At 37.3% G+C, this 27,280-nt stretch overlaps 1 protein-coding gene across 1 annotated transcript in view; it reads left to right on the top strand.

The window, feature by feature from the left end:
• Positions 1-27,280, top strand: part of HIBADH (3-hydroxyisobutyrate dehydrogenase) — a 110,414-nt gene that overhangs the window by 26,598 nt on the left and 56,536 nt on the right. The gene's annotated exons all lie outside the window — the stretch shown is intronic.

Below are 27,280 nucleotides of genomic sequence, written 5' to 3'. Positions count from 1 at the left end.
TTTTGGAATGGTAGGATTATAGGTATTATGATTTTCCATAATTTCCAAATTTTCCAAAATTACTGTGTAATCAGATACCATATACATACATGCATGCACACACACATACATATGTGTCCATAAATATACACGTATATATGTAATTAGTTGAAGACTTGTTTCTAGCTGGAGACTTTCTAGAAAGGCTGGACTGAAGAAACCAGTCATTTGCTCAAGACCAAGACTAGATTTTTTTTTTTTATTATTTTCTGTAAAATTCTAACGTAATCTGAGGAGGAAAATAAAGATTGCTAAATGGAAAGTTGTCCTTTATAAAATCATCATCTCCTTACAGTGTTAAAAAATAGCTAACAGCTAGTGTGGTACGTTGTTACAGTAATGACCTTTAATGACTCACATCTCTGAATCCACTCTGTGTATCCATTCACTCATTGACTCTGAGTTGAGCTGTCTGACTTGCTTTGGCCAGTGGTATGTTAGCAAATGTTACACAAGGATAGACTTGAAAAGCACTTGGCCCTGTCTTGCTCATGGGGACTTTTCTGCTGTCACATAGAGAAGCCTGGATTAGCCTCCTAGAGACAGGCACTAACCACCAAGCGTACGAGTGAGGCCATCTTGACCATCCAGCCAGAGTCACCTTCCCAGATGACTGCAGCTGTATTACTGAGCTCAGGCAAATGAACTGCCCAGCTACAGTTGTCCAAATTGCTCATCTACAGAATTGTGAGCAAATAAACCCACTAAGTTTGGAGTGTTACATAGGAGTAAATAACTGATGGAGCCAATATAGTTGATATTTCCATTCTTCTGTAGAAGTGTTTGTTGCCTAATGGATCGATCAGTGTGCCGTCTGTGCTTACATAGTCTTAAGTGTCATAAACCCTTTCTGAAGGAGAATGATAGTACCACAGTTAGCATAAAGGCCAACTTTAATGCTAAAGCTAAGACGCTAAAATGAAGTTTATTATTAAGCCAGTCCAGAAAAGAGTTTTGTTTGCTGCCAACTGGTCCGACTTGTATCTCTGTATTCCTGATTACAAAGGAGAATGTTTGCCTAAATGCTACTGAAGTAGCCACCCTGGTGGGCTGATATGAGATACCTCTATTTCGTAAGGTTTGGAAAAGTAAGTTGGTAAAACTTCAGTAAATCTTACGGTGTTTTCATGGACTTGCTGGAGTTCAATATTAAATAGTATGTATAGCTTTTAAGTGTCTTTTGTGCTCTTAGAATTTTTACTAGTAGAAGGGACTTCAGTAATAACTTAATTTGACTTTGTTATTTTACAGATGGGAAATTGAGATCGCAATGAGGTTCAGTGATTTGCCCAGAGTTCTCTAGCTTGATAGCCAATCTAGACTAGAATCTTCTCTCCCAACTCAATCTGAGGATCTTCCCACACTCTGTTAGACCTTTTCTCCCTTTAGTCCTACCCTGTGGTGGCCTTTCTCTTTTTTAAAGCAGTGGCCTACTGTTAACACCATTTCTAACAATTTTACCTAGTGGCTGGTCCTCTCTCTTCTGTCTTGCTAACTAACTAGCACTGCCGTGTAGTAAAACCTTTGGTGGGGAGGTGAAGGGAGAATTGCCTTCTTTTCTGACTCACAGAGATTGGCTTCTAACCTGGAAAGGCCTAACAATTCTGTTCCAGTCGTTTGAGAAGCAGTGGTTGAGAGGACATTATTCTCAAATCTGGGGACCTCTGCAGAGATCAGAATAGTCCTATTGTATTCACCCCATCCCGAAATGTTTATTAACTGGCTTCTCAGGAGTCTTTTGTTCTGCTGATAAGTTGGGATAGAACCAAAGTTTTTTGGGTCTTTCATGTCTTTCATGTGGATCCAGTGTTTTGTTTAATCAAATAAATGTCCAGAAAAAGAGAAAGTCGAGTAATATTTTGACACATCCCTAACATGTTTGAATAGGATAGGATAGGATAGGATCTGTTCTGAGGTTTAAGGAGATGGAGTTGACAGGATTATAACCGAAGGCAGTGAAGCTATTTTCCATGCCCTTCTTCTGTGTCCCCATAGTATAGTATCTTTGCCGCTGCAAGGACCATGTTGTGATTCTTGTTTGTGCCCGTTTCTTCCACTGCTAGACTCTGAAGAGGGCAGATGTCTTTCTCCACTTTCTATCTCCAGTGTATATCTCTTGGCGAGCATGTAATAAAGTATGATGGATTGCATTAAAGATCTTCTGGTTTCTAGTTTTTTAATTTCAAGATTAATGTCAAATATTTTGAGCTTTCCTGCAGTTGTTTCCTCACTCCCAGGCTGTACTCCAGCTTATTTATCTCCAGATCATTGACCTCTCTCTGAAGTTCAAGTATCTGCCTTGCATTGTAACATCAGTAAGATATTAAGTAATTACTGTGTTCAAAATGTTATATTGTAATATTAGATGCCATTGGGAAGTGTGATTATGATCACAGGGCGGGGGTAGGATAAAAGAAGTAGAATAGTAATTCAGAACAACTTAAAGAGGAAGTTCTTGCATTAGAAGTTTAGGATTTAGGAAAATATACTAATAAAAATGATGTATAAATAGTTACACAGTGCAAAATAATGTAGCACAGCAGTCTTCTCAGTACTTAGCAACCAGAAAGGGAACTCTTCACTAACAGTTTGATCATAGCAACATGTTGGGCATTGTAAAGAAATACTGTCTTTGTCCTTTCTGGGGTGGCTATTAATACTTTGACTTTTACCTGTATGGATATATAGAGAAAGAATAATACCAGATTCGATTTATACAGTTGATTCTGGGGCAACAGAAGAAGTTTTAGTTCTGGAAATGGAAAGTTTATGTTAAAGGTTAACTACAAACCTCATAGGTGATTGATTCCCAGTTACATCCACGGGAACGAACTAGTGGAATTTGGAATTAGATTTTACAGTTCGTTAGTGACTACTCTTTAAGAAAAAAAAAAAAAAAGGAAATCCGTTAGTTCATACAATTCTCTTATCACCTTTAGTTTCAGTTTTTGTTATACTGTTATCAAATTCAAAGTTCACTTGATATTAGGCTCAGTTGGTTAAGCGTCTAACTTCAGCTCAGGTCATAATCTCGTGGCTCACAAGTTCGAGCCCCACATCTGGCTCTGTGCTGTCGGCTTGGAGCCTGGAGCCTTCTTCAGATTCTGTATCTCCCTCTCTCTCTGCCCCTCCCCTTCTCGCACTCTGTCTCTCTCTCTCCCTCAAAATAAATAAAAATTAAAAAAAAAAGTTCACTTGATATTAGGGGTAGCCTAGAACTTTTAGGGAAAGAAAGGAACTCTAAAAATGAAGGTTTAAAAAAACTGAAGGTCTTGTGTTTTTTTTCAGTGAAATGTACTTAAAATTATTATACAATTCCTGCAAGATTATATACTGTTTTCTGATTATACACTCTTTTTATTATGCTGACAGTACCTTGATTGCAAGGGACATGCTTCACTCTTCATTTCATGCAACAAACATTTATTGAGTACTTTTATGTGGTGGGTATGGTCTAGGTGCTGGAGTTAGTGCTTTGAAAACATGAAAAGTCTTTTGTCACATGGAGCTTATGAGTTAGTAGGACTAGAGAGAGTAAACGAACAAAAATAATTTTAATGGTAAGTCCTATGAAGAAAAAAAAAGGCAGAGTAAGCAGTTAATGACACAGACTTAAGGGGAAGGTCTTTTTACATTGAGTGGACAGGATGCCTTTTCTGGGGAAGTGGCAGTTAGGCAGAGACGTGAAGGCAGAAGTCTGGGGGAAGGGTATTTCAGCGGAGGAAGCTGCTGGAAGGGCTCTGAGGTATGAACAAGCTTGGTAGGTTTGTGGAACATTTATCTTTGCATCACCAGGACTTGGCAGGTAATTGTATTCAGCGTTCATTGAACTGACTCACCTATAAATTGACTCCCCGTATGTCTAACGCCATGCCTTCGTTTATCTGTGGTTATCAAAGTAAAGCTAACTACGCTGTTATGTAAGTTAGCCCATGACACTGGCCTCAGATATGATGCCTTAATCTATTTCTCTATCTTGTGTAAATCACATCTGTATGAAAGTTGTAATCCTTTAATAGTCAAATGTTGTTTTGTCACACCATTTTGGATACATGCTTTTTTTGTTTGTTTTTGGAGAGGGTCTGCTACTGTAAGGTTAGTTCCAATTTGATCAGCTCTCGTGTATAATGAATGCTAGACATAAAGCAAATTAAAAACTATTGTTTGTGACTAATGACCAAATACTGTTCAGTGTGTTCCAAGGGTGTAATTAACAGCACTTAACTGTGCTTGAATAATTGAAGAAGAAACTCACTGATTGCCTAATCTGTCTGTAGAGTTGCCCAGAGACCTTGAGTTGAAGTGACTCTGAGGTGGCACTTGTGCTTAGCCCAAGGCTGTCTGAGCCGGCAAGCCTCATTGATTTGCTACACCGGATTGCTCCAGTTAGGGATTAATGTCAAAATTAAATAATTGAACTGGTGTGTATGTGTTTCCCTACCGGGAACCCAAATTTTATACTCTATTTGGCTGGGTTAAGTTTTAGTAATTTGTTTGAGGTGTTCTTAGAACACGGAGTAGTGAGCACAAAACCTATTAAGGGATTTCTGTTAGAGTCCTGGACTTGCTTGCTCAATTCCTCAATGAAAGTCTCACACACACTCCATTCTTGTTTTTAAAACAGTGAACTGGGCATCTACTGTTTTTCCACCAGATCTGTATCTAATTTAGGGTAAAGGGACCACAAAAACAAAACTTATTTCTATTTTGGCACCTAACACCATCATAGTTAAGGATTTGTTGGCATTTCATTAAAACATTTTCTTAGAGAGGTTTATAACTTGGCAGATTTACTTGCCTTTGGGCTGCAGCATTGCTATTTCTGTCCAAAAGTAAATGCTTTCACCAAATTTCATACAACTGAATTTGCGTGGGTATATGATGTGTGGAGAGGGAAGGGCTATCCCAAGAGGTCTTTTTTTCAAGTTGTCACAAGCTGTTCGATTAAACAGTAGTATTGTGTGCGGCATTTACTCTTACATTTTAGTCTTACCTCAGGAAGATTTTATTTTTTTACTGTTTGGAAATAGGTTGATTTAACATGGTTAAGATAATTCATTTTCATGAGTCCTTCCCTTTAAAGAATGGTACTACTATGATTTTTAGTTCTTTTTACATGACTGGCTTCTATTATAAAATGTGAAAGCATTTTGTGGCAGGGGTGCCTGGCTGGCCCAGTCGATAGAGCATTTGACTCTTGATGGCCCCACATCGGGCGTAGAAATTACTTAAAAAAAAAAAAAAAGAATTTAGTGGCACCTGGGTGGCTCTGTCAGTTAAGCATCTGACTTCAGCTCAAGCCATGAGCTTGCAGTTCATGGGTTCCAACTCTGCACTGGGCTCTGTGTACAGAGGGCCTTCTTCAGATCCTGTCTCCCTTTCTCTGCCCCTCCCCCGCTTACTCTCTCTCACTCTCTTTTTCTCTCTCTCTCAAAAATAAATAAACATTAAAAAAAGTTTAAAAAGAGCGTTTTATGGCATTGACTTTTGTAGGAGAGACTTGAATTACTCGGTCTTGAGAAATATTAGCTAAAATAAGCCTTTCCTTGGCCTGTTTTCGTGGTATTTAAAGTTTTAGTAACTCGGCGCCTGGGTGGCGCAGTCGGTTAAGCGTCTGACTTCAGCCAGGTCACCATCTCATGGTCCGTGAGTTCGAGCCCCGTGTCAGGCTCTGGGCTGATGGCTCAGAGCCTGGAGCCTGTTTCCGATTCTGTGTCTCCCTCTCTCTCTGCCCCTCCCCCGTTCATGCTCTGTCTCTCTCTGTCCCCAAAATAAATAAACGTTGAAAAAAAAAATTAAAAAAAAAAAAAGCTTTAGTAACTCAAATAATTAAAAATTTTCCTTAACTTTGTTTGATGGACAGATCCATTTCCTTAAAAGTGACCTAAAATTCATCAATGCCAGCACACTAGAAATGGGTTAATTATGTCAGCCGTTTACATTTACTCACAATTTTACTTATCGCCTTATATTCATTAAGTATCCTTTTTGCCTCTGGAGGATACCTTTTTTTTTTCTTTTTTCTTTTTTTTTTTGCCTAGGATTTTCTCCAGTTTGCACAAGTAGTTCAGAAATGTTTGGTAAATAAATTCCAAGGATTTCTTTGAAATTAGTCCCTAAGAAGAGGTGCCCATAAAAACCTCTTTTTACATTCTCTGGCAGGCTTAAGACTCCCTACAACATGTCACGGACAGGAGTCCCTATATAAGGTGTTAATGAGTTCTTAACACGTTTAGAGAAGACTGCTGACTCCCTGCCCAAGGTAGCATAGTTGAGGCAGCTTTAATAATCCGTCTCTTAAGAAAATAGTAGAAGAATGGCTTAGAGAAGGCCAGGTGATCAGTTCACTCAGTGCTTGTGTTACTGTTATCGTTTATTGTGAGTAATAATTACTATTGCTAATAACAACCTAGTTTGTTTCTCAGAATTTACGCTCTTGCAGTTTGCAGTTCCCCATCTCCAAATCTGCAGGCCAGGTTTTAATTGCCTCGCATTTAATTGCATTGACATTTCCAGTCAGGTAACCATTACCAGGGTCGATCCTGCCAGGCTCTGTCCTGTGGTGGAGGGACACTGTGTTCTCTTCACATGGTTATGTTGGAAAGTGCATGGATAAGGCAGGGGTCCTGTCTGAAGTAATCCTAGGGTATTTTTAATGTCCTTTAATTGCCATTCAGGATGTAAGTCAGACCAGACACAATTGGGTCTGGTCACAGTTCAGAACTGCTGTGTGGTGTTTATATAAAGGTAAAGTATATTTAGCAAATAAATCCCCTGAAGCTATTCCTTATATAATTTATTTTTTATTAACATCTGTTGATGGCTAAGCAGTGTGAAATTAGTTCCAGTATATGTTGTGTATTATGTCTTTATTTTGTTTGACTTGTGATCCCTGGATAGCACTGGCGGTAAAGCGGGAGGAGGAAACGGAAGTACGAATTTGACGAGGGCCTTGTCATTGCCAGCAGACCATTATCAGACTTATTTGTGGTTTTCTAGACGTCTGATTTTCTTTTCTTTTTTAGATGTCTGATTTTCTTAAAGATAGCTTGATAATGTTAGCAAATGAAAAGTATAGTAAGTTGAATTTAAATCCTTCCCTCTCTATATTTGCTGTGTGGTTCCATTTTGTTTTACATTGCTTTGGGTGTTTCAGTTGTGAGAATTTTAAATTTAGAGGCCCATTTCATAGTAAGGACCCTTCCATTAGGGCCAGTGAAGGGATGGCAGCAGACTTACCTTCTCGTCTTCCTTCCTAGTGATTTAAACTTGACCTGAAGGTAGAAGGTTTTTGTTGTTTCGTATATAGGTCAGATTACTTGTATCACTGTGAGAGATGTGGACTTTTTTAGAGGAGTATTAAGAGTTTTAAGATTTGTCCCTGACATCTTTTTTATTGAGTTATTGACTGTTAGTTATGGTCATCAGAATGTTTATCCCTCGTGGTCTCTGGGACGGCATTGTTCTTAGGGAGGTCTTTAAAAACGAAACATAATATGAGGTTGGGCATACAAATAGTTTTATCATTAATTACATTTCATTTCCCTTAATTCTTACGTGTTAGGGTAATACTTGTTCTCAAGTGACCAACATTTTTAATGTACTGTGTACATATATTAAAAGAGTAGAAAAACAGTCTTGGCAGACACTGAAATGGTTAATTGGCTTTTCCAGCCAAGATAGGTTTGTAAAACTTTCTGAAAATTAAGAAATGGGAGGGAAAGAATTTTTCTCTTCATTAGTGCCATATTTTTATTAACCCTTTACCTATAAAGTGTAGTTTTAGGCCATAAACATCTTCTTGCAGCACTTTTTCATTAGACAAGCAGCTAGAGGAAGAATAGTTGATTTACTTGTGATTGTCAGATATCTGCAAACATTACAGTAGTTAAAAGAATTATTTTAACATAAAATCCTAAGTAGGGATGAGATTTTTTTTCTAAAAGCGAATGATAATTTTGAGAAAGGAATCCAAGCAACAGCGTAATAATGACTTTGAGATGTGTTATCTTTAGTAGCAAACCTTTAAAAACAGCATTAAGAAATATTTGATGATTTCTCATGATCTTTAATTGGGCTGTATTTTTATATTCTTATTAGTACTTGTATAAAATCAACAGCTTTTCGTGATAAGGCATTTACATGTTAAATTTTGCATACGGCTCTATTAGAAATAGATGGAACAACACTGGATATTTTAAAATTAATAGCCTAAATTTGATTCAGAAAAGTTACTTTATATGACATTCAAGGGCGAGTGGACAAGGTCAAGAGAGAGGAGAGAGAGGCAGGCAAGGCAGGAGCACGTGGGGACGAGAGAGCAATTACATTGTCCTTTTCCATTTTAGCTGGTAGTTTGGAGTAAAATTGTAAAGTTAAACTTTTTGGAATTGTTACTACCCCGAGTGGGAATATAAACTATATTGAACAAAATTTATTTAGCCTGTTAAAAAGTCCACCTAAAACTATAGTTAATTAGTTTACGTTATTACATCACTTCTAGTAGAGGCTCAAACTGGTACAGAGTAAGGGGAGCTCCATCAGGTGAGCTGACTGCTACCCATATGGGGCTTTAAGATAATGATGAGTTTAAATTTCCTCTTAGAGCTAAGTGAGAATAAAACTGGAGGCAATAAATACTCTTGGCCAAAGCCATTAAATGAAAAAGCTGGGAATTCTCCAGCTCTTGACTTAAATTGTTTGTTTATCAGCTGGCGCCTAGTCTGGAGTCGAGAGCTGGAGATTTCTATCTGTGACAGAACTTTGAAACTCTTGCAGGACACTTTCATTTCAACTTAAGGTAACTTGAGTTTATAGCTTTGGCTTTAAAGATTACTAATGATTTACTCATTTCCTTACCATTTAACCAGAGTGGACTTTTTCCCAGGAAGGGATCTGTGTTTATTTAGGGCCTTTGTCTGCGGAGGGATTAAAAGGCAGCCCACCAGCATTGTGAACTTGATGGTAATAAAAGGTCACCAAAACACACCATAAAAACATTCTTACCATGGAATTAATTATACAGTGTAATTTTACAAAGCAGCTCGGTTATTCCATCCTTGCCGTCCCCCTACCCCCGTTCTTAAACATTTCATCTTTTAAAAATTGAAGTTTTGGTATAATTTAGGCTTTTGAAGCAATATTTTGCTGCTGTTACGGTATTTAAACATTGAAGCAATTGTCACTTGCGTTTAATTCCTTAAACATTTTAAGGTTTTTTAAATAAAAATGATCGTTGTTGTTAAACTGTGGGATGAATAACTTGTTTGGGAGAGGGTAGAGTACTCTAAGGGATGGTTGGAGTTTCAACAGCTCAGTTTCTAAAAACCTAAGACTAGTTAAGAGTTTTTTTTGTGCCACCAGGTGGCATTGCATCCAAACCTGCTTGTGATAAAGGGAGGTTTTCAAAATAAATTCTTTTTTGTTCAAGAGAGGTCATAATCGTTTTTCTAGATTTTGCCTTTGAAGTTGGCTTAAAAATACATCTTATACCAAGGTTGATTAAATGTCTCCAAAGACCTGAAGAGATTTCTGAATGCTGCAAATGTTTGCTTTTAGGTGGTGAATATTGAAAGTAAAATGTTGATACATGTGCAGAGGATTGCTAGTTTTTTTTTTTAGGTAAAGCGAACATTTAACAGTTGGTTATTTTTGTTTTGCTTTTCTAAACACTCGAGAGAGGATCCTGACTATAAAAACCCTCACAGATGTTGCAGAGACTCCCCAATTCGGCAAATCACCCCTTCCCCCAACGCACACACACTCAAACCCACCCCAGCCCTTATAAAAAAAAAAAAAGTGTCAGCAGGTTTCCCTGTATGGGAATTTTTAAAAAGAGGGAAAGACCTCTGAAAGGTGCAAGTGGGTCCTTCTCACAAGCCTAACTATGAGATTCATTAGGCAGTCCATGCTCATGTGTTAAAAGCTGCTTTTGGGAAAGTAAATTCTTGCAGTTTCCTGTACTGGTTTTGAGGGAGTCTTTATAGTCTTTCGAAAACAGCTCATTTTAAGAAAGTGATAATGTAAAAGCAAGAAAAAAAAAACCCTCATTATAAATTTTATAAAAGTATAATTTTTAAATTAAAATATACGTTGCTCTTTTTTTATGAACCTGCATATATTAATAAACTGTACAGAAACAAATTATTTAATACAACCTATCTAGGTGCTATGATATGTTGTCAGAATAAATAAGGTTCAGTGTGCACTCTTGATTTTTACCCTTTTAAAAAGTGTATTCACCATGCAGAGATGTTTAATGCTTAGCTTTGATCATTTATCAAAAAGCTTTATGAAATTTTACTCATTTTATATTCCTGCCTCTTCTGTCGAGGCTTCTTAGAAGTGTGCACAACCTGTTTAAGAAATGTATATGTTTTCAAAGTAAATGTTTGACCTCCCACCTTGATGTTCCTGCTTTTAAACACACACACCCATACCCCCCCCCCTCTATTTTGAATAACTTGATTGAAATGTGTGTTGTACTAAAACTAAATATATACAAATTTCAGTATTACAAAAAGAGAATTGTGTTTTAACAATTATAAAAATTTAAAAGTGGCACATTTGAAAATAGTCTAGACAAAGGTACTCAAGACATTTGACCCTGAATATTTTACTTTTAAACTTGATACAACAGTCTGTTTCTTAGCTTTGTTGTATGCTGATATTCCTACTTATTTAACATCAAAAAGCTGTAGTGGTTTCTCTTTATAGATTGTGCCTGTGTTCTGGAATTGCCTCCTGCTGCCCATGAATTGCTTCTTGGCTTGTTTTGTTAGAATTTCTCACCAGGGTTTTTGTGAGCTATGTAGCCAACATTAAAAAAAAAAAAAAAAAAAAGAATTTGATACAGTAGACTGGATTAGTAAAAATTATACTTACTATTCATAATGGTAACTGAGTAAACCTCTTGGATCAGCATATCAGTTTTATGTAATGAAAGCCCATGCAAATCTCATGTAATAATATGCATATATAAAATTGCCTACAATGTCTCTGTTTTTCTAGTTATTTCTGTAATATTAAATGACTTTTTTTGCAGAAATTCCAGAAACCTACTTTTTCATTAAAAAATAATAGGAAAAAAATCCTTACTCGTTTCAGGGTGTGTGTAATTTGGTAATGGAGCATTTAGATTTTGGCTTCTTTCATTTCAGTTGGAAATAGTATTGGTGTAAGTGAGTGTTGCCATGGGAACCTCCACATAGATATAAAAGGCAAGACTGTCTAAGTGGAGGAGGAGGGGCGATGTACTAAAATACCACCGGCCTAAATGATCTATTTTATATGTATGTTGGGGGGTGTAGGGGGAGCTAGTTTGAGAAGAGAAGAAAAAGTGGTGCAAAGTAAATGTTAAAAGTTAAAATCATGTACTCATACTTATGGAATCGCACAGTTGGAAGTGTTGTAAATTTGAAATGTGATTCTTAATGATTTGTGTCATTTGCGTGTGCTGGGAGTCTTTGCATACCTTATTTTTAAACTGTGTTGACTAAACGTGTTTAACTTAACGTGATTTTAGATAAAATATTTAATAAAGTGAAATTTGGTTGGAAGGTTAGGATTTTAGTCTCTGAGATGGTTTTAATTGTAACTTTATTAAAGATAATTATCATACTTTATTCTTTTTCAGATATCTGAACAATTTCTTAAATCTACAATTTTTGGAGACTTTTGGCTTTCAAAGGAAAGCTGGCTTTAGAATATTTTTAATATTAGATTTCAACATTTAAATACTTTTAAATATTACTCAAGGAAACAATGACTTACTGTATTTGCATGTATAATGTATGGTTTTCTGGAAAAAAAAAAAGGATGGAACCAGCAAAAGCAAGCATCAAATCCTTTCCTATCCTTTTAGCAGCGCATGTGTTGCTATTAATCAAGATGGTTAGAGAACGGCCAATTTAACTGCATATAAAATAACATTTTTGTTTTTTGTATATTTAGGTTACAAAGAACAGTGAAATTGTGCCCAACATGAGTTAGCGTGGTAAAAATGCACCACCATCATTGTACTTTTAACACTATAGATTCTGGTTGTCAGATACACGTGTAAAAAAAGAAAAGACATTAACCTGGGAAAAACTGTTTAAACTTACCTTTTTAGTCAGTCCAGAGAAAAAGTGAAGCTGCCAAGGTAATAAAACATCCAGAAGTTTTTAAAATAAAAAGAGTAATTTAAATTAAAAAAGGGAGGCGGGAGCCGGAGAAGAAAGAGGCTAAAAAAGACAGCACTCCGCTCCCCAGGCCAGGCAGCATCTGATGTAAATTAACCCCAGTGGAAGTGTATTGTTTCCAACTCTGCAAACAATGCCGGGCATCTCTTCCAGAGGCGTGGGTGTTGGCGTGGACCAGAGGGTGTTGAGAAGTTGAGAGTAAGAGGTGGCGACGAGTTTAGTCATCAGGGGATTCTATGGCATAGAAAACAACAGGGTTGAGCGCAAAGAATGAAAAAGTATGTTTGCATATAAAGTTAACCCAGTTTAACCTTCAAGAGGTATGAAATAATTCATAACTGTGAGAGAATGCTTAGTTGTCAATAATCTTTTAAAGAGACTGAGACCTTAATCTACAAAGTGTTCAGCAACCAAGATACCCACTCTGAGGTGTGCTTTGGCATAGGGTATGTGCTTAGTTTTAGACTTCTTAAAACAAGAAAAATACATTTCTTGGAAAAATAGATAATAAAAGTGATAAAAAGTCGAGCTTATCAACAAAATAAGAGAATGAAAATAACAGCAAAAACATCTGTGTTGTTTTTCAGTTTTTGTCTCCTGCCCCCCCCAGCCCCGCCCCCATCCTCCAGCTTCCTTGAGAAAAAAATCTGACCGTTTTAGAGTGGAAAGCGTAAAATTGTACATGGCCTTATCAATAAATGGATTCAAAATAGCATTACTTTAACACCTTAAAAAAGTTTCATAATATAGAATTTTCTAGGAGAAAGCAACTGATATTTATTATTAAGTACCTTTGGTGTTTCAGGCTATGATGCTGGGTAGTTTATGTATTTTAAACCATTTAATCCTTATAGCAGCCTCGTGAAATGCAGATTATCCTTATTTTTTAGTGAGGAAGTTGAGGCTTTTTTAAGAAGGGACCACATGACAACATGTACTTACTGTAAGAATTAGCCTGATGTAGCAAAAAGAAGGCATTTTAGGTAGAAGATTTTCGAATATTGTGATAGGACTAATAACTTCAAGTGTGGCACTTGTTTAGGTAGCTAGGCTTTGATTTGTTTATTTAAAAATGGAATCAGTAGAAATGCTTTTTCATGCTCCATTGATAGCACCATTGAGTGACATACTCCACCTCAAATCAAAATATAGAAGGAATTAGTAGTCGACTAAAAAAGTCCATGCAAGTAATTGAAAGCAGTTTTGTTTTTGGTCTCATATGCTTGAATCCAGTCAACCACAGGAATAAGAGACAAGAAAATGTGGAACCGGAAGTAAAAGCCATTAAGTTTTAAACCTAAAATAACTTCCTTGGAAGGTCTTTTAGAAGTTGGGTGTTGAAAAGAGCCAAAGGGTATCTTATTCAGGACAGTTTCACATATGCTTTCTCTTTTAACTTGTGTTTTAAATTTGTTATTTTCCAAAATAAATTATTTAGTCACAACTTTTTAAATACCAGAAATTGGCCTTTGTAAAATATCCATTTTCAGTGTGCATGTAGCCTTTTTTGGTATATTTATAGTATTCAACATTAAGACTTAAGACTGGTAGTGTATAAAGCTTATTGTGAAATAATAATAATAATGAAGTATACTGTTTAGTCTTATTTGACATTACACCTACCATTTGGTGTTTTACTGAATTATAATGTGTTGGGAATTGATGATTTTTATCTTCTCAATATTTTTTACCTTTCTCAATATGCACAGTTCTTCAGTCATATTACTAAAGAAATCCCTCTCAACAGCTTTTAACAAAAAACCTTTAACAATAGTGCGGGTGTGTGTGTGTGTGTGTGTGTGTGTGTGTGTGTGTGTGTGTGTGTGTGTGTGTGTGTTGTGTGTTTTAGCAGTTTTATCCTGAAGGTAACTCTGAAAGATACTTTCTGCACCTAGTTCAGATTATGTTAAAAACAGTGAACAAACAAACCCAGACTCATCATAATCTAACTATACGACACAGGTTTCACTGAAGGCTGTAAGGAGATCTGAGGTTTATGACATTTTGCTTTGCCACTTTTTCTCTGAATTTTAAAAAACATCAAGTTTGCTGAAGTTTGAAATGCTAGTACGTATTTGGAGAATAAACGGAACCCTGAGAATTTTAGGTGTTTAAATGGTCTGATGTGTCTGGTTTCATCCTTACAGATTTCTAGCTCCAAACATGATTGGCGGTAGTTTGGAAAGATGAATGAAGAGGAGGAGCCCTTTCCCTCATAGTGTCATGTTCAACAGGGAAAAACAAACCACTACTCTTGTTACTATAGCTTACAGCAGTGAAGAAGAGCCTCATACCAATTCTCAGGGGTTTTTTTTTTTGGTAGTCCTGTGTGAAGCTTCTTTTATTTCACTTTGCTCTCTTTCTTCTTTTTTTTTTTTTTAATTTGTTTTTAATGTTTTTATTTATTTTTGAAGGAGAGAGAGAGGCAGAGCATGAGCGGGGGAGGAGCAGAGAGAGAGGGAGACACAGAATTCGAAGCAGGCTCCAGGCTCTGAGCTGTCAGCACAGAGCCCCATGCGAGGCTCAAACCCACAAACTGTGAGATCATGACCTGAGCCAAAGCCGGACGCTCAACCTACTGAGCCATCCAGGCACCCCTTGCTGTCTTTATTCTTAATATTTCCCACTTGTTATATCCAAATTGTTTCTAGAAATGCTTACTAGATAGATTGTTGTGAAAGGAAAGGGTAGAAAAGGCAGAGCAGAGAATAGTGGCAAGAAATTTCTGGCAAGAAAAAAAGCGCTATTCTGACTCTGGCCCTTACTGGGGTAAAGTTCCAAGAGAGTAAGGATTATTACTGGTCAGCAAATCATCCAACTGGATAGTGATGAAAACTGGAGTTTAGCCAAATGTATTTTTGTGTGGTTTTCCTTTTTTCCTGCTTTTGGTTGTGGGTCATCTGATTATGACAGGATGAAGTTCAAATTTAGTTTTGCTTAACCTCAGTGATGTTATCTTTCTAACCAAAGTGGCCAATGATAATGAGATTCTTCATCAGAAAAAAAAAAAAAAAGAGCAATTCTTGCTCTTTATCTGTGTATCAGTTTTAAATAGTGATGTGGTTTTTGAAGATTGAGGTTGTAATTTTTAAAAGGATGAACTGTGATATTTCAGGAAGCATGCTAATGTGAGCATACAGCAGTGTTCTTGTGTTCTTCCGATGATAATGGGGAAACTGTAGTAATGAGGGTGAAGAAAAGTAAGGACCCCAAAAGAAAAATACCCATTTTGTTTTTGTTGTTTAAGGGAGAGAACTAGAGAATTTATAAGTACTCTCAATTATATGTGGATGTAAAGTTTAAAAAAATGGGGAAAGAAAGCGCTTTAGAATGCTAATTTTGATGTCCATGCTGAACATCCTTATGAAGTATATTTACAAAACAGTTGAACCCCAAAATCAACTCGAAATAAATTCCCAAGTAAGGAGTTGCTGGTTTTTATTTTAATTTGCAGTATGTGTCCTGTGGATATGAGGTTCACAACTGGGGAATGAGTTTTGGGAGAAGGTGCTGTGGAAATGAGCTGTTTGTGGTTTCACGCTCTAACCATTTAGTATTTCCTACTTATTTTCCATTGAGAATCATAGACGTGCATCTGTGTGGGTGTGAATCTTCACCTGGCACTTCTCCTCTACCCTGCCAGACAAAATGTTAGCATGTAAGAAATAGGAGGTTATTTTTCTGGTATTTTCCTTCACATCCCATAGTAACTTAAGTTGCATTTTTTTCCAATCGTTAACAAAAATGAAGGTTGATAGAGTTACCTTTTACTTATGTCTGATATTAAATGTTCTTGAATTTTTTATATGATACCACAGTATGCACAATTACAAAGAGAGGACCAACAGATATCTACTTACAATTTTTCAGGCAAATCTTTTGTTTTTCATGCAAACATTTTTTTTGAAGGGAGAAAAAAACCTTTCTGAATCCACCCCCCAGTTTTTGAGTCATTGATACTTAATTTTTATTTGCATTATTTTACTTTTCCCTGCTGCATTTTAGTCATAATTTTAAAAACTAAAAAAAAGTAAATGTAAAGGATTCAAAATGAAGTTTAGGATGAAAAATTTATCTAATTGCTTCTGTGTTTTGTTTGTTTGTTTTCTGTGTTTCCTACTGAAATTCCTTCCTTTCAACCCTTCTTTAAATTGGACTCAAGGAAGGCATTTAGTAAACTTTTTTTCCTGGACCCCAAACCACAGCTTTGATGGACTCTTAAGGTCATCTACTCAGATGTGAACTCATGTCTTTGATATTGTGTTTGCTTTATGATGGGCTCCTTAATCTTTCCCAGTGATGATTTAAAATGAATGAATGGGATCATTCTCATATTCTGTTAAGGTGTTCTGTATCTGATCTTGGTTTGACAGGGGTGATTGTGTTGTTGTATGTCTAGTTTGAGTTGTACTTACTTTTTCTTGATTGTGTTTCTGAGTGGGCATACTCTTTGCTTTACTTTTCAGTGTTCACTCAATACATAATTATTGAAATGAAATGGCGATAAAGCCTGTGTGGGAAAGAAGTCCTCGTTTCCTGTCTTTGTTGGCACTGTGGGTTCTTAATCTCCTAAGAGTCTTGGGATGTAGATCTGTACATCACAACTAGGGGTGGGTAGTTTTTATGGCAAGGAAGAGGGAAAAAGATAGTATTGAAGCAATTCCTGTCTAGGTCTGCAAAGTGCAGATTGCATTTCTCTTTCAGTGGTGTTAGGTTTATGGCCCTTTTTTTGGAAAGTGCTATTAAGTGTTTGGAGACCTTTATCTTTCTCTGTTTTGTTGTAGCAGATGGAGTTGTCCTCTGGTGGTTTTGCTAGGTATGATAAATGTTGTACTAAAACTGCTTGGTGGAAGTTTGATCTGGAAAGATTACTGGTTTTTTTTTTGTTTTGTTTTGTTTCAGTTTCCTGAAGAAAATGGAATCATAGTACTCAGACTGTTGGAGGGCAACAAGCCCATCAACAGATCAACAATAATAACATGTACTTTTCATTGATGCTTGTGATTTTTTCCTCTTCTTTTAAAAAGGTTTAGGAGTAAAAATGAGAAATGATCAGTTTTGTCTGAAATAATATAAATGGCAGAAATTATCAAGCCTTTCCCCTCAGAGCGTACAGGGAAAGATGTCTACATGATGAAGAATTGTTCCTAGTTTGCAAAATAAGAATGGAAGCAAAGAGGTTATGCAGTTCTCTTGTGTTTCCAGAAAGATTATTCAAGGGATATGGTGTCCTTAGTTTTATTGCTAAAGAGACTTCTTTGTGCATATTTCTAATATTCTAAGAGGCATGTCTCTCTTTGGCCATACTTTTTTTTAGTTTAATTCTGATTAATTTGACTAGTATAACTTTTATGATATCTACTTCTAATAGCTTTTATGCAGATCTGTGGTTTATCCACACTGGAGTTGAGAGGTATTAGCCACCACTTAGATATTGTATTGAAACAAATGCTTGCTCCAATCCTTTTGACAAATAAACTTGTCTCTAAAAACATAGGAAATCCTAACCTAACTACCTGGCTTTTGAAGACTTTTTTTTTTTTTTTTCCTTTCTTGAGGGATTCTCATTCTAGATCAACTGGATGCAATCTGGGTATAAAGTTGTAACCTGAACTGAATCTGTGGGGTGATTTGTAGATAATTATCATCCTCGATTTCAGTTATTTGCATTAATGAAGTGTTAACTTAGGGAATTAAAAACTGACTCGTTTTTGTATCTGAAACTTCCTTTTCTAACTCCTTTATCTTTCATGTTCTAGCTTTGCTTTTATAGAAGCAACATAGTAAAGGATAGTAGGAGTGTCCACAGTCTTGAGCCCCTTCTTTTCACTAGTGTTGAGGAAAAGTGGTGAACCATATTTGGAATACTGGGTAGTCTCAGTGGTGTCTGAAGCGCACTCAGGTCTTTGTGGTTACAACACCTGAGGTAGAGGATGCAAATGAATCTGGTTTATTCTGGCAACGCTTCCCAAGTGGGGGGTTAGTAGCGTGTGTACCTGTTGGAAGATTATTGGCTTGCAGTATCAAGTTTTTCCTTTTACTGAGGTCGCTAGGAAATCAAAGGTAGATTTTGGCACCCAGTAATAATCATCATCTTCCCAGCCTTCCCTCCTACTGTATGGTTTCCATTCTCACTCGTAGCTTTCACTTATCGTGTATTTATTTAGTCCTTACTGTCTGCCAGACACTGGGATACATGGTGAGTGTGAAGGACCCGCTTTCCTTCTGCTTAGTGCTTACAGTCCACGTGTTTGTGTCATAAACTATCTCAGCATCCTTTTTGGAGGAAAGGATATGCATTAATATGGATTAATATTAATTAATATGGGTTCCCAGGGCCATCAGCTTTTCTTGTCACACTTCTCTTCTATTTAAAAAAATCTTCCTCTGTATACTTGTATTCCTCCTGCTTTTGTTTTCATGTTCTTTGCTTGTTTTTCCCTTCAGAATTTTTTCATGAAATGAATACTCTAATCTCCCATTTCTTCCTAAAACTTTTCTATATTCTAGTTGAATACCGCATCTTTGTATTTTAAAAATATTTCATTATGTGATTCTGCGTATGCACACTTTTAAAAGACAAAAATGGGATTCTTTTTTTGCAACTTGTTTTTCATTTAATGTAGCTTAATGTGTCATAATGTATAAAAGATTTATTTTATGCTTTTTAATTATTCTGAAGCATTCTATTAAGTGGACAGACTTCTGCTATTGTGAAAAGGCTACCCTGAATATTCTTTTTTTTTTTTTAATTTTTTTTTTAACGTTTATTTATTTTTGAGACAGAGAGAGACAGAGCATGAACGGGGGAGGGTCAGAGAGAGAGGGAGACACAGAATCTGAAACAGGCTCCAGGCTCTGAGCTGTCAGCACAGAGCCTGACGCGGGGCTCGAACTCACGGACCGCGAGATCATGACCTGAGCTGAAGTCGGCCGCTTAACCGACTGAGCCACCCAGGCACCCCTGAATATTCTTGAACATACATCTTTTCATGTACAGTATATGTATGAATTTATCAGTAAGAGAAATTCTAAGAAATGGAATTACTGGGTTAAAAGCTTGTGTATCTTAAGTTTTGGTTGATGTTACCAATTTTTTCACCAAAGTTTAATCTATTAACAGCATAGGAAGCTATTTATTAATGTTCTTGTCGACACTGTCTTTACATTTCTCTTCCAGTCTGATAGTGAAAAAATGGTACAGCGTGGTTTTGATTTTCTTTCTTTCCTTTTTTTTAATTCCAAATTATGAGTTTGAGCTTTTTAAGAATGTTTCCTGACCATTTGTTGTTTTTTTTTCAGCGATTGTGTCTTCTTATCCTTTGAATATGTTTTTATTGGATTTATTCATTCAGCAGATATTTGTTGAGTACTTAGGTGTGTTGGGCACTGTGCTAGGCATTGATTGCTTCCAGTTGATGTGTATGAGTGTCAAATGCTCATTCATTTATTCAACAAGTATTTATCAACTATCTACCATGTACTATTAGTCTAAGCCTGGGAAAACACCAAAGAGAAGTAACCCCCCAACACTCACATACACATTCCTGCTCTTAGGGAGTTTATATTTTAATGAAAATATGTGTAGGGAAATATATATGTTACAAATCTATTCAGACAGTTCTTTTTTCTGTATTCATTTTGTTTATAGTACTTTTTGAAATACAGAAGTCTTGAATTTTTTTTTTAATTTTTTTTTTAACATTTATTTATTTTTGAGACAGAGAGAGACAGAGCATGAATGGGGGGAGGGTCAGAGAGAGAGGGAGACACAGAATCGGAAGCAGGCTCCAGGCTCCGAGCTGTCAGCACAGAGCCCGACGCGGGGCTCGAACTCGTGAACCACAAGATCATGACCTGAGCCGAAGTTGGACGCTTAACTGACTGAGCCACCCAGGCGCCCCAGAAGTCTTGAATTTTTATGTCATTGAATTTGTCAGTCTTTTTAGGGTTTCTGACTTTTTTTTTTTAAGAGCTTTTCTTTTATATTGTTTTGCTTGTTTATGGAGTTACCATGTCGTTGTTTTTAATTTTATTTTTAATTTTTTAAAATTTATATACAAATTAGTTAGCATATAGTGAAACAATGATTCCAGGAGTAGATTCCTTAATGCCCCTTACCCATTTAGCCCATCCCCCTCCTAAAACCCCTCGCATAACCCTCAGTTCTCCATATTTATGAGTCTCTTCTGTTTTGTCCCCCTCCCTATTTTTATATTATTTTTGTTTTCCTTCCCTTATGTTCATCTGTTTTGTCTCTTATGGTCCTCATATGAATTAAGTCATATGATTTTTGTCTTTCTCTGACTAATTTCACTTAGCATAATACCCTCCAGTTCCATCCATGTAGTTGCAAATGGCAAGATTTCATTCTTTTTGATTGCCGAGTAATACTCCATTGTGTGTATGTATGTATGTATATATATTTTCTTTATCCATTCATCCATCGATGGACATTTGGGCTCTTTCCATACTTTGGCTATTGTTGATAGTGCTGCTATAAACATGGGGGTGCATGGGTCCCTTTGAAACAGCACACCTGTGTTCTGTGGGTAAATGCCTAGTAGTGCAATTGCTGGGTTGTAGGGTAGTTCTACTTTTAGTTTTTTGAGGAACCTCCATACTGTTTTCCAGAGTGGCTACACCAGCTTGCATTCCCACCAACAGTGCAAAAGAGATCCTCTTTCTCCGCATCCTCGCCAACATCTGTCGTTGCCTGAGTTGTTCATGTTAGCCATTCTGACAGGTGTAAGGTGGTATCTCATTGTGGTTTTGGTTTGTATTTCCCTGATGATGAGTGATGTGGAGCATTTTTTCATGTGTCGGTTGGCACATGATGGGTTGTCTTCCTTGGAGAAGTGTCTATTCATGTCTTTTGCCCATTTCTTCACTGGATTATTTGTTTTTTGGGTGTTGAGTTGGTGTTATCGATTTTGGATACTAACCCTTTATCTTATATGTCATTTGCAAATATCTTCTCCCATTCTGTCGGTTGCCTTTTAGTTTTGCTGATTGTTTCCTTCGCTGTGCAGAAGCTTTTTATTTTTTTTAATTAAAAAAATTTTTTTTAATGTTTTATTTATTTTTGAGACAGAGAGAGAGACAGAGCATGAGCAGGGGAGGGGCAGAGAGAGAGGGAGGCACAGAATCGGAAGCAGGCTCCAGGCTCCGAGCTGTCAGCACAGAGCCCGACGCGGGGCTCGAACTCACGAACTGTGAGATCATGACCTGAGCTGAAGTTGGATGCTCAACCAACTGAGCCACCCAGGCGCCCCAGAAGCTTTTTATTTTGATGAGGTGCCAGTAGTTCATTTTTGCTTTTGTTTCCCTTGCCTCTGGAGATGTGTTGAGTAAGAAGTTGCTGCGGCCAAGATCAAAGAGGTTTTGCCTGCTTTCTCCTCGAGGATTTTGATGGCTTCCTGTCTTATGTTCAGGTCTTTCATCCATTTTGAGTTTATTTTTGTGTATGATGTAAGAAAGGGGTCCAGGTTCATTCTTCTGCATGTCGCTGTCCAGTTTTCCAGCACCACTTGCTGAAGAGACTGTCTTTATTCCATTGGATATTCTTTCCTGCTTTGTCAAAGATGAGTTGGCCATACGTTTGTGGGTCCATTTCTGGGTTCTCTATTCTGTTCCATTGATCTGAGTGTCTGTTCTTGTGCCAGTACCATACTGTCTTGATGATTACAGCTTTGTAGTATAGCTTGAAGTCTGGGATTGTGATGCCTCCTGCTTTGGTTTTCTTTTTCAAGATTGCTTTGGCTATTTGGGGTCTTTTCTGGTTCCATACAAATTTTAGGATTATTTGTTCTAGCTCTGTGAAGAATGCTGGTGTTACTTTGATAGGGATTGCATTGAATATGTAGATTGCTTTGGGTAGTATCGACATTTTAACAATATTGGTTCTTCCTGTCCAAGAGCATGGAATCTTTTTCCATTTTTTTTGTGTCTTCTTCAGTTTCTTTCGTTAGCTTTCTATAGTTTTCAGCGTAAGGGCTTCTGACTTTTATGACTTGTTTCGAAAGGCCTTATCCTCGCCAAGATAGTAAGATTAAAAAAAAGATTTACACATTTTTCTTTTGCTTTATGTTTTTATTTTTTTATTTATTTATTTTTTTTTTTTTCAACGTTTATTTATTTTTGGGACAGAGAGAGACAGAGCATGAACGGGGGAGGGGCAGAGAGAGAGGGAGACACAGAACCGGAAACAGGCTCCAGGCTCTGAGCCATCAGCCCAGAGCCCGACGCGGGGCTCGAACTCACGGACCGCGAGATCGTGACCTGGCTGAAGTCGGACGCTTAACCGACTGCGCCACCCAGGCGCCCCTATGTTTTTATTTTTAAAAATTTAAATTTTTGATTCATTTGGGATTTATTGTCGTGGAAGGAATGGGGTGAAGATCTAGCTTACTTTTTCTTTTTCCTATTTTTTAAAAATATTTATTTATTTTGGGAGAAAGAGTTAGAGAGAGCTAGTGGGGAAAGGCCAGAGAGAGAGAGAGAGAGAGAGAGAGAGAGGATCCCAAGCAGGCTTAGCACTTGTCAGTGCAGAGCCCGATGTGGAGCTTGATCCCACAAACCGCAAGATCATGACCTGAGCCGAAGCCAAGAGCTGGCAGCTTAACCAACTGAGCCACCTAAGCACCCTCAGATTATTTTTTCTTTTTTAAATCAATGTATTGAGGGGCGCTTGGGTGGCTCAGTCGGTTAAGCGGCCGACTTCGGCTCAGGTCATGATCTCGCGGTCCATGGGTTCAAGCCCCGCGTCGGGCTCTGTGCTGACAGCTCAGAGCCTGGAGCCTGTTTCAGATTCTGTGTCTCCCTCTCTCTGACCCTCCCCCATTCATGCTCTCTCTCTGTCTCAAAAATAAATAAACGTTAAAAAATTTTTTTTTAAATAAAAAAAATAAATCAATGTATTGAAAAACCCATCTTTCACCATTAATTTTAGAAACTCCATTAATTTCATATACTCAACTCCCACATATATTTGGGCCTATTCTGAGGTCTCTCTACTCATATTTATATCTCCTTGTTGATTCTTTCATAAGTAGGACATTTTTTACTTTGTGTCGCTTTCTTTTCCTGTTTACCCTACCTGGGAGGGTAGTCTTTTATTGGTCGTTTCTCCTTTTCAGAATTCTCCGACTATTTTTGCTTGTGTGTTCTAAATAGACATGAGAGTCATTTTATCATGGTCCTCCCAAAACATTCTATTAATATCTTGATTGGGATTGCATTGAGTTTATGGATTAACTTATGGACAATTGATATATCTACACAAGCAAGTCTAAGAGTAACATTTATTCATTACTGGTATCTTTTATGTCTCTTACTAGGATTTTAAAGTTTTCTTCATGTGTATCCTAAACATTTCTTGTGCAGTTTATTCCAAAGTCTTTTTATCTTTATTATTGTTGTTGGTATACACGGAGCCCTCTCTTTTCCCTTTTTTAAAAAATATTTCCAACTGTTGTTTGCAAATATGAGAAGTATTGATTTCTACATATTAATTTGAACTCAAATTCCTTTTTGAATTCTCTCACGTTTTAGTAGTTGTTCAGTTGGTTCTCTTGGATTTTCCAGTTCTAAAAGTGATAATTTTGCTTGTTTTCTAAATTTTATTTCTCTTATTTCTCACATAACTAATTACATTGGTTGATACTTCAACAACAATGTTGAATAATAGTAGTGATAATAATGTTTGTCATGTTCCCGATATTAATAAGAATGCTTTTATAGCTTTGATCATAAACACAATGGTAGCATTTGGTTTGAGGGAGATTTAAAAAAATATGTTAAGGAAGTATGCCATGATTTTTACTTCATGTGTGTTTTCATTATTCATTTCCTCAACAGATATTTACTATGTTTCTAGTATGGGTAGACACTACCTTGGCACTGGAAAGTGAACAATCAGCACAGGCACGGTCCCTGCCCTAATGGAATTTATAATCTAGTTGAGGGGAGACAGATACTGATTTTATCATGAAAAACTGTACAGTATTTTTGTTACTGTGATACAGTGGGGATACATTGGGCTAAAGAGTATATAGATAGGGAGATTCTCTTGGGGGTCAGGAAGGTCTTGTTGGACAAAGTAACCATTGATTTGTGGCCTTCAAGAGGGAATGAATTAGGCACAGGAGAATATTCCAAACAGAGGGTGGCACATTTGCAGGGAAGCGTGGTGTTGTTGCTGCTCAAGAGTTGGGCTGGCCTTGAGTCTTGCTACTCATTTTGTTCTTTACACTAACAACACTGGGAAACCTTGAACATGTTAAGCAGGGAGGCAACATAATCAGATTTGGATTTTCTAAAAGAGAGTAAAAGCTGGGAGACTAACTGGGAGTCTGTTACGATAGGCCAGGCACAGGAGGATGGTAGCTTGAGCTAGAGTCATGGCTTCGGGAAAAGTGGTAATATGATTGTGTATTCGGTTGTTTTCCTCCAAGTACTTTAGATTTAGGCATTACAAGGTCAGCCTATGAAATTCACTACACTAAGAGTAACTCCTAGCTTGCATGGAGCCAGGTAGAGGTGCAGCTTTTGGGATAAAAAATATACAAGTTGGTGCCAATAGTTTGCTTTATTGTTTTTACTCCTATCCTCCATTTCTTCCCATCTTTTCTCTTTTTGTTTCCTGACTAAAAATCCACTCCCTTTTCATCATATTTCTGTTCTTTATTCTTCCATGTCCCTTCATCCAGCAAGCATTTATTGAGCAGTTCCTGTGTATGTCCTATACTCTGCTGGGTGCTGGGAAAGATATGAATGGGCCCTCAAGGTCATCATAATGTATTAGACGAGGCAGATGCATATTCATAAAGCAACGCATTGTATTAAATGTAACATACACAACATTCAAAATGAAGTTATTGATCTAGTTAGGGACATCTCATGATTGCCTTTTTGGAATAGATGAGGTTTAAATTACATTTTAAAAGATAAATAGAAATTTGCTAAGGGGAGAAAAGGAGGCCTGTTTTCAGGCCACAGGAATACAGCATGTGCAAGGACACAGAAGCATGCAGTAACATGATGTTTTTGCTTAACTGTGGCAGTTTGATACTTCTGAATTTTGACATTTCTGGTTGTAAGGGGAGGGGGCAAGTGGCAAGAATGAGATGGGCCAGATTGGCGAGACGCGGGAAGTTTCTTCCAGAATCACTGTATTCACAAAAGCATTTACATAGATTGGGGGGAGCGGGTAGAAAAGGATCGTATGAGAAATTAAGGGAGTAATATATTTAGTATTTGGGAGCCCCTAACTGCATGTTCAAAAGGTAATGTCTCTCTTCCTAGGCTAACAAGCAAATTGCTAGACTGTTTCAAGAAGGCAGATTTAGTTGTACTTTTTTAGAAAAATGCCATCTTTGTAAATGCCTTCCATTGTGTCTTATGCAAATACTTGCAGGTAATAAAAGTAAATGATGAAAGCACCTGTGTTGCTCACGGAGGCAGCCAGAACTTGCAGGCAGCTCAGTGACATAGAAATGAGTTGACAGGGCCCCGGTCCTCACCAAACTTATAATTTACTTCCAGGGAGAGACCTGAGATTCAAGAAGTGTTCAAATGATAATTGTGATTTGTACTCAGTAGAATTTATATAGTGTCTCTGATTAGAAAAGCTGAAAGCTAAGCTTAAAATTGAAAATAGAAGACTTCATTGAGACCATTTGGTACCAAAATACGATGGTGTTATCATTTTAGTCCCCTGAAAAGAAAAACTAATTCGGCTCTCTTGCAGTAATAGCATTTTTCCTGAGCTATTTTCTCCTTCCGTTAACCATTTCTCTGTTCCTTGAGGGAGATTATTCAAGGACTGAAACCACCAGGCTGCCTCACCGAAAGGCTGGAAATATAATTTCACTTGGCCATTCCTGGTAGTGTGTTTTAACTGTGGTAAGAAAGTGCTGTTCTAATTCCAGGTGCTAATATTACAACCAGCCTTTGAAGAAAGTGATCGCTCTGGTGTACAGAATTACGTGAGATCCTTACCTAGGACTCTGAAGGAATTCACAGATAACCTTCAGAACTAAACAGCTGAGGTGTGGGTGTGGAGCTCTAAAGGGATCAGGTGGGTGGTGGCTAAGTAATAGCAGATGTTCCTTTTCAAGTCTGTGAAGTGCTGTGCTTGTTTTGGGCTTTGTTCCGTGGGGAACCTGTGCGTTTGTGCTTTATGCTTCTGAAAGAACCGAGAGGAAACTATCCAGATGATTTAGAATCTGGCAAACGGTATTTGGTGCTTTGTAAAGTGGGCACATTTACATAGGAAGGAAGTTCTGATTAACTAATGGGGCAGCAAAGTAATTACAGAATGAAAGCAAATTGGGTATAGTCAGAAGAGCACTTTATAGTAGGAGTCTGAAGACAGATTTGAGTTCATTGTTCCCACTACCTGTTGTGTGGCTTGGGGTAAATTATTTAACTTCTCTGAGCCTTGACTTTTCTAGGTGTAGCTAAAGATGGTTAGAATATTAATACCGAGTCTATCTGTGTTGATTATTTTGAGGCTTAAATGAGGTAACCTATAAGATGAAAACTCTTACTGATCTGTAAAAAGACGACCATTGAATATCCCGAGTGAGCACATTCCTTACTGTAACGCCATTTTTAAGGCCTTTCCTTTTTGTGAAAATCAAATAATAGGATTTCTAGCTTTCCTTTTCTATTTCTCACCAAAACCGCACCTTCAGGGTTGACTTTACCAGAATGTTCTGGTAATCAGAATATAATCGGAGTGGAAAAACATACATTACTTAGGAATGTTGAAACCCAAATCAGCACTCTGATTCGCAAAACAGGACTTTTAGAGCTTTGACATGAGGCAGTGCGGTGTGATGCGAAAGGGTCATGGGATTTGGAGTCAGGACTCAAGTTTACGTTGCTGACTACATGTATAGAGGTGGGCAAGTTCACTCATTTCCAGAAATGAACCATAGAATCCCTGCCATCGAGAAAGCCGCTGTCATAACTGTCCTCAGTTTAATTTGTATTCAGAGGCATATTTCCCAAGACTACATTTATAATCTGGTGATGGTCTTACACCAACTGGT

The sequence above is a fragment of the Lynx rufus genome, unplaced genomic scaffold, assembly GCF_022079265.1.
Source record: "Lynx rufus isolate CCGP_SWC_20201006 ecotype Redwood Valley unplaced genomic scaffold, mLynRuf1.p SCAF_4, whole genome shotgun sequence".
In the NCBI taxonomy this organism is placed as follows: Eukaryota; Metazoa; Chordata; class Mammalia; order Carnivora; family Felidae; genus Lynx; species Lynx rufus.
This window is presented reverse-complemented; position numbering and strand designations above follow the sequence as displayed.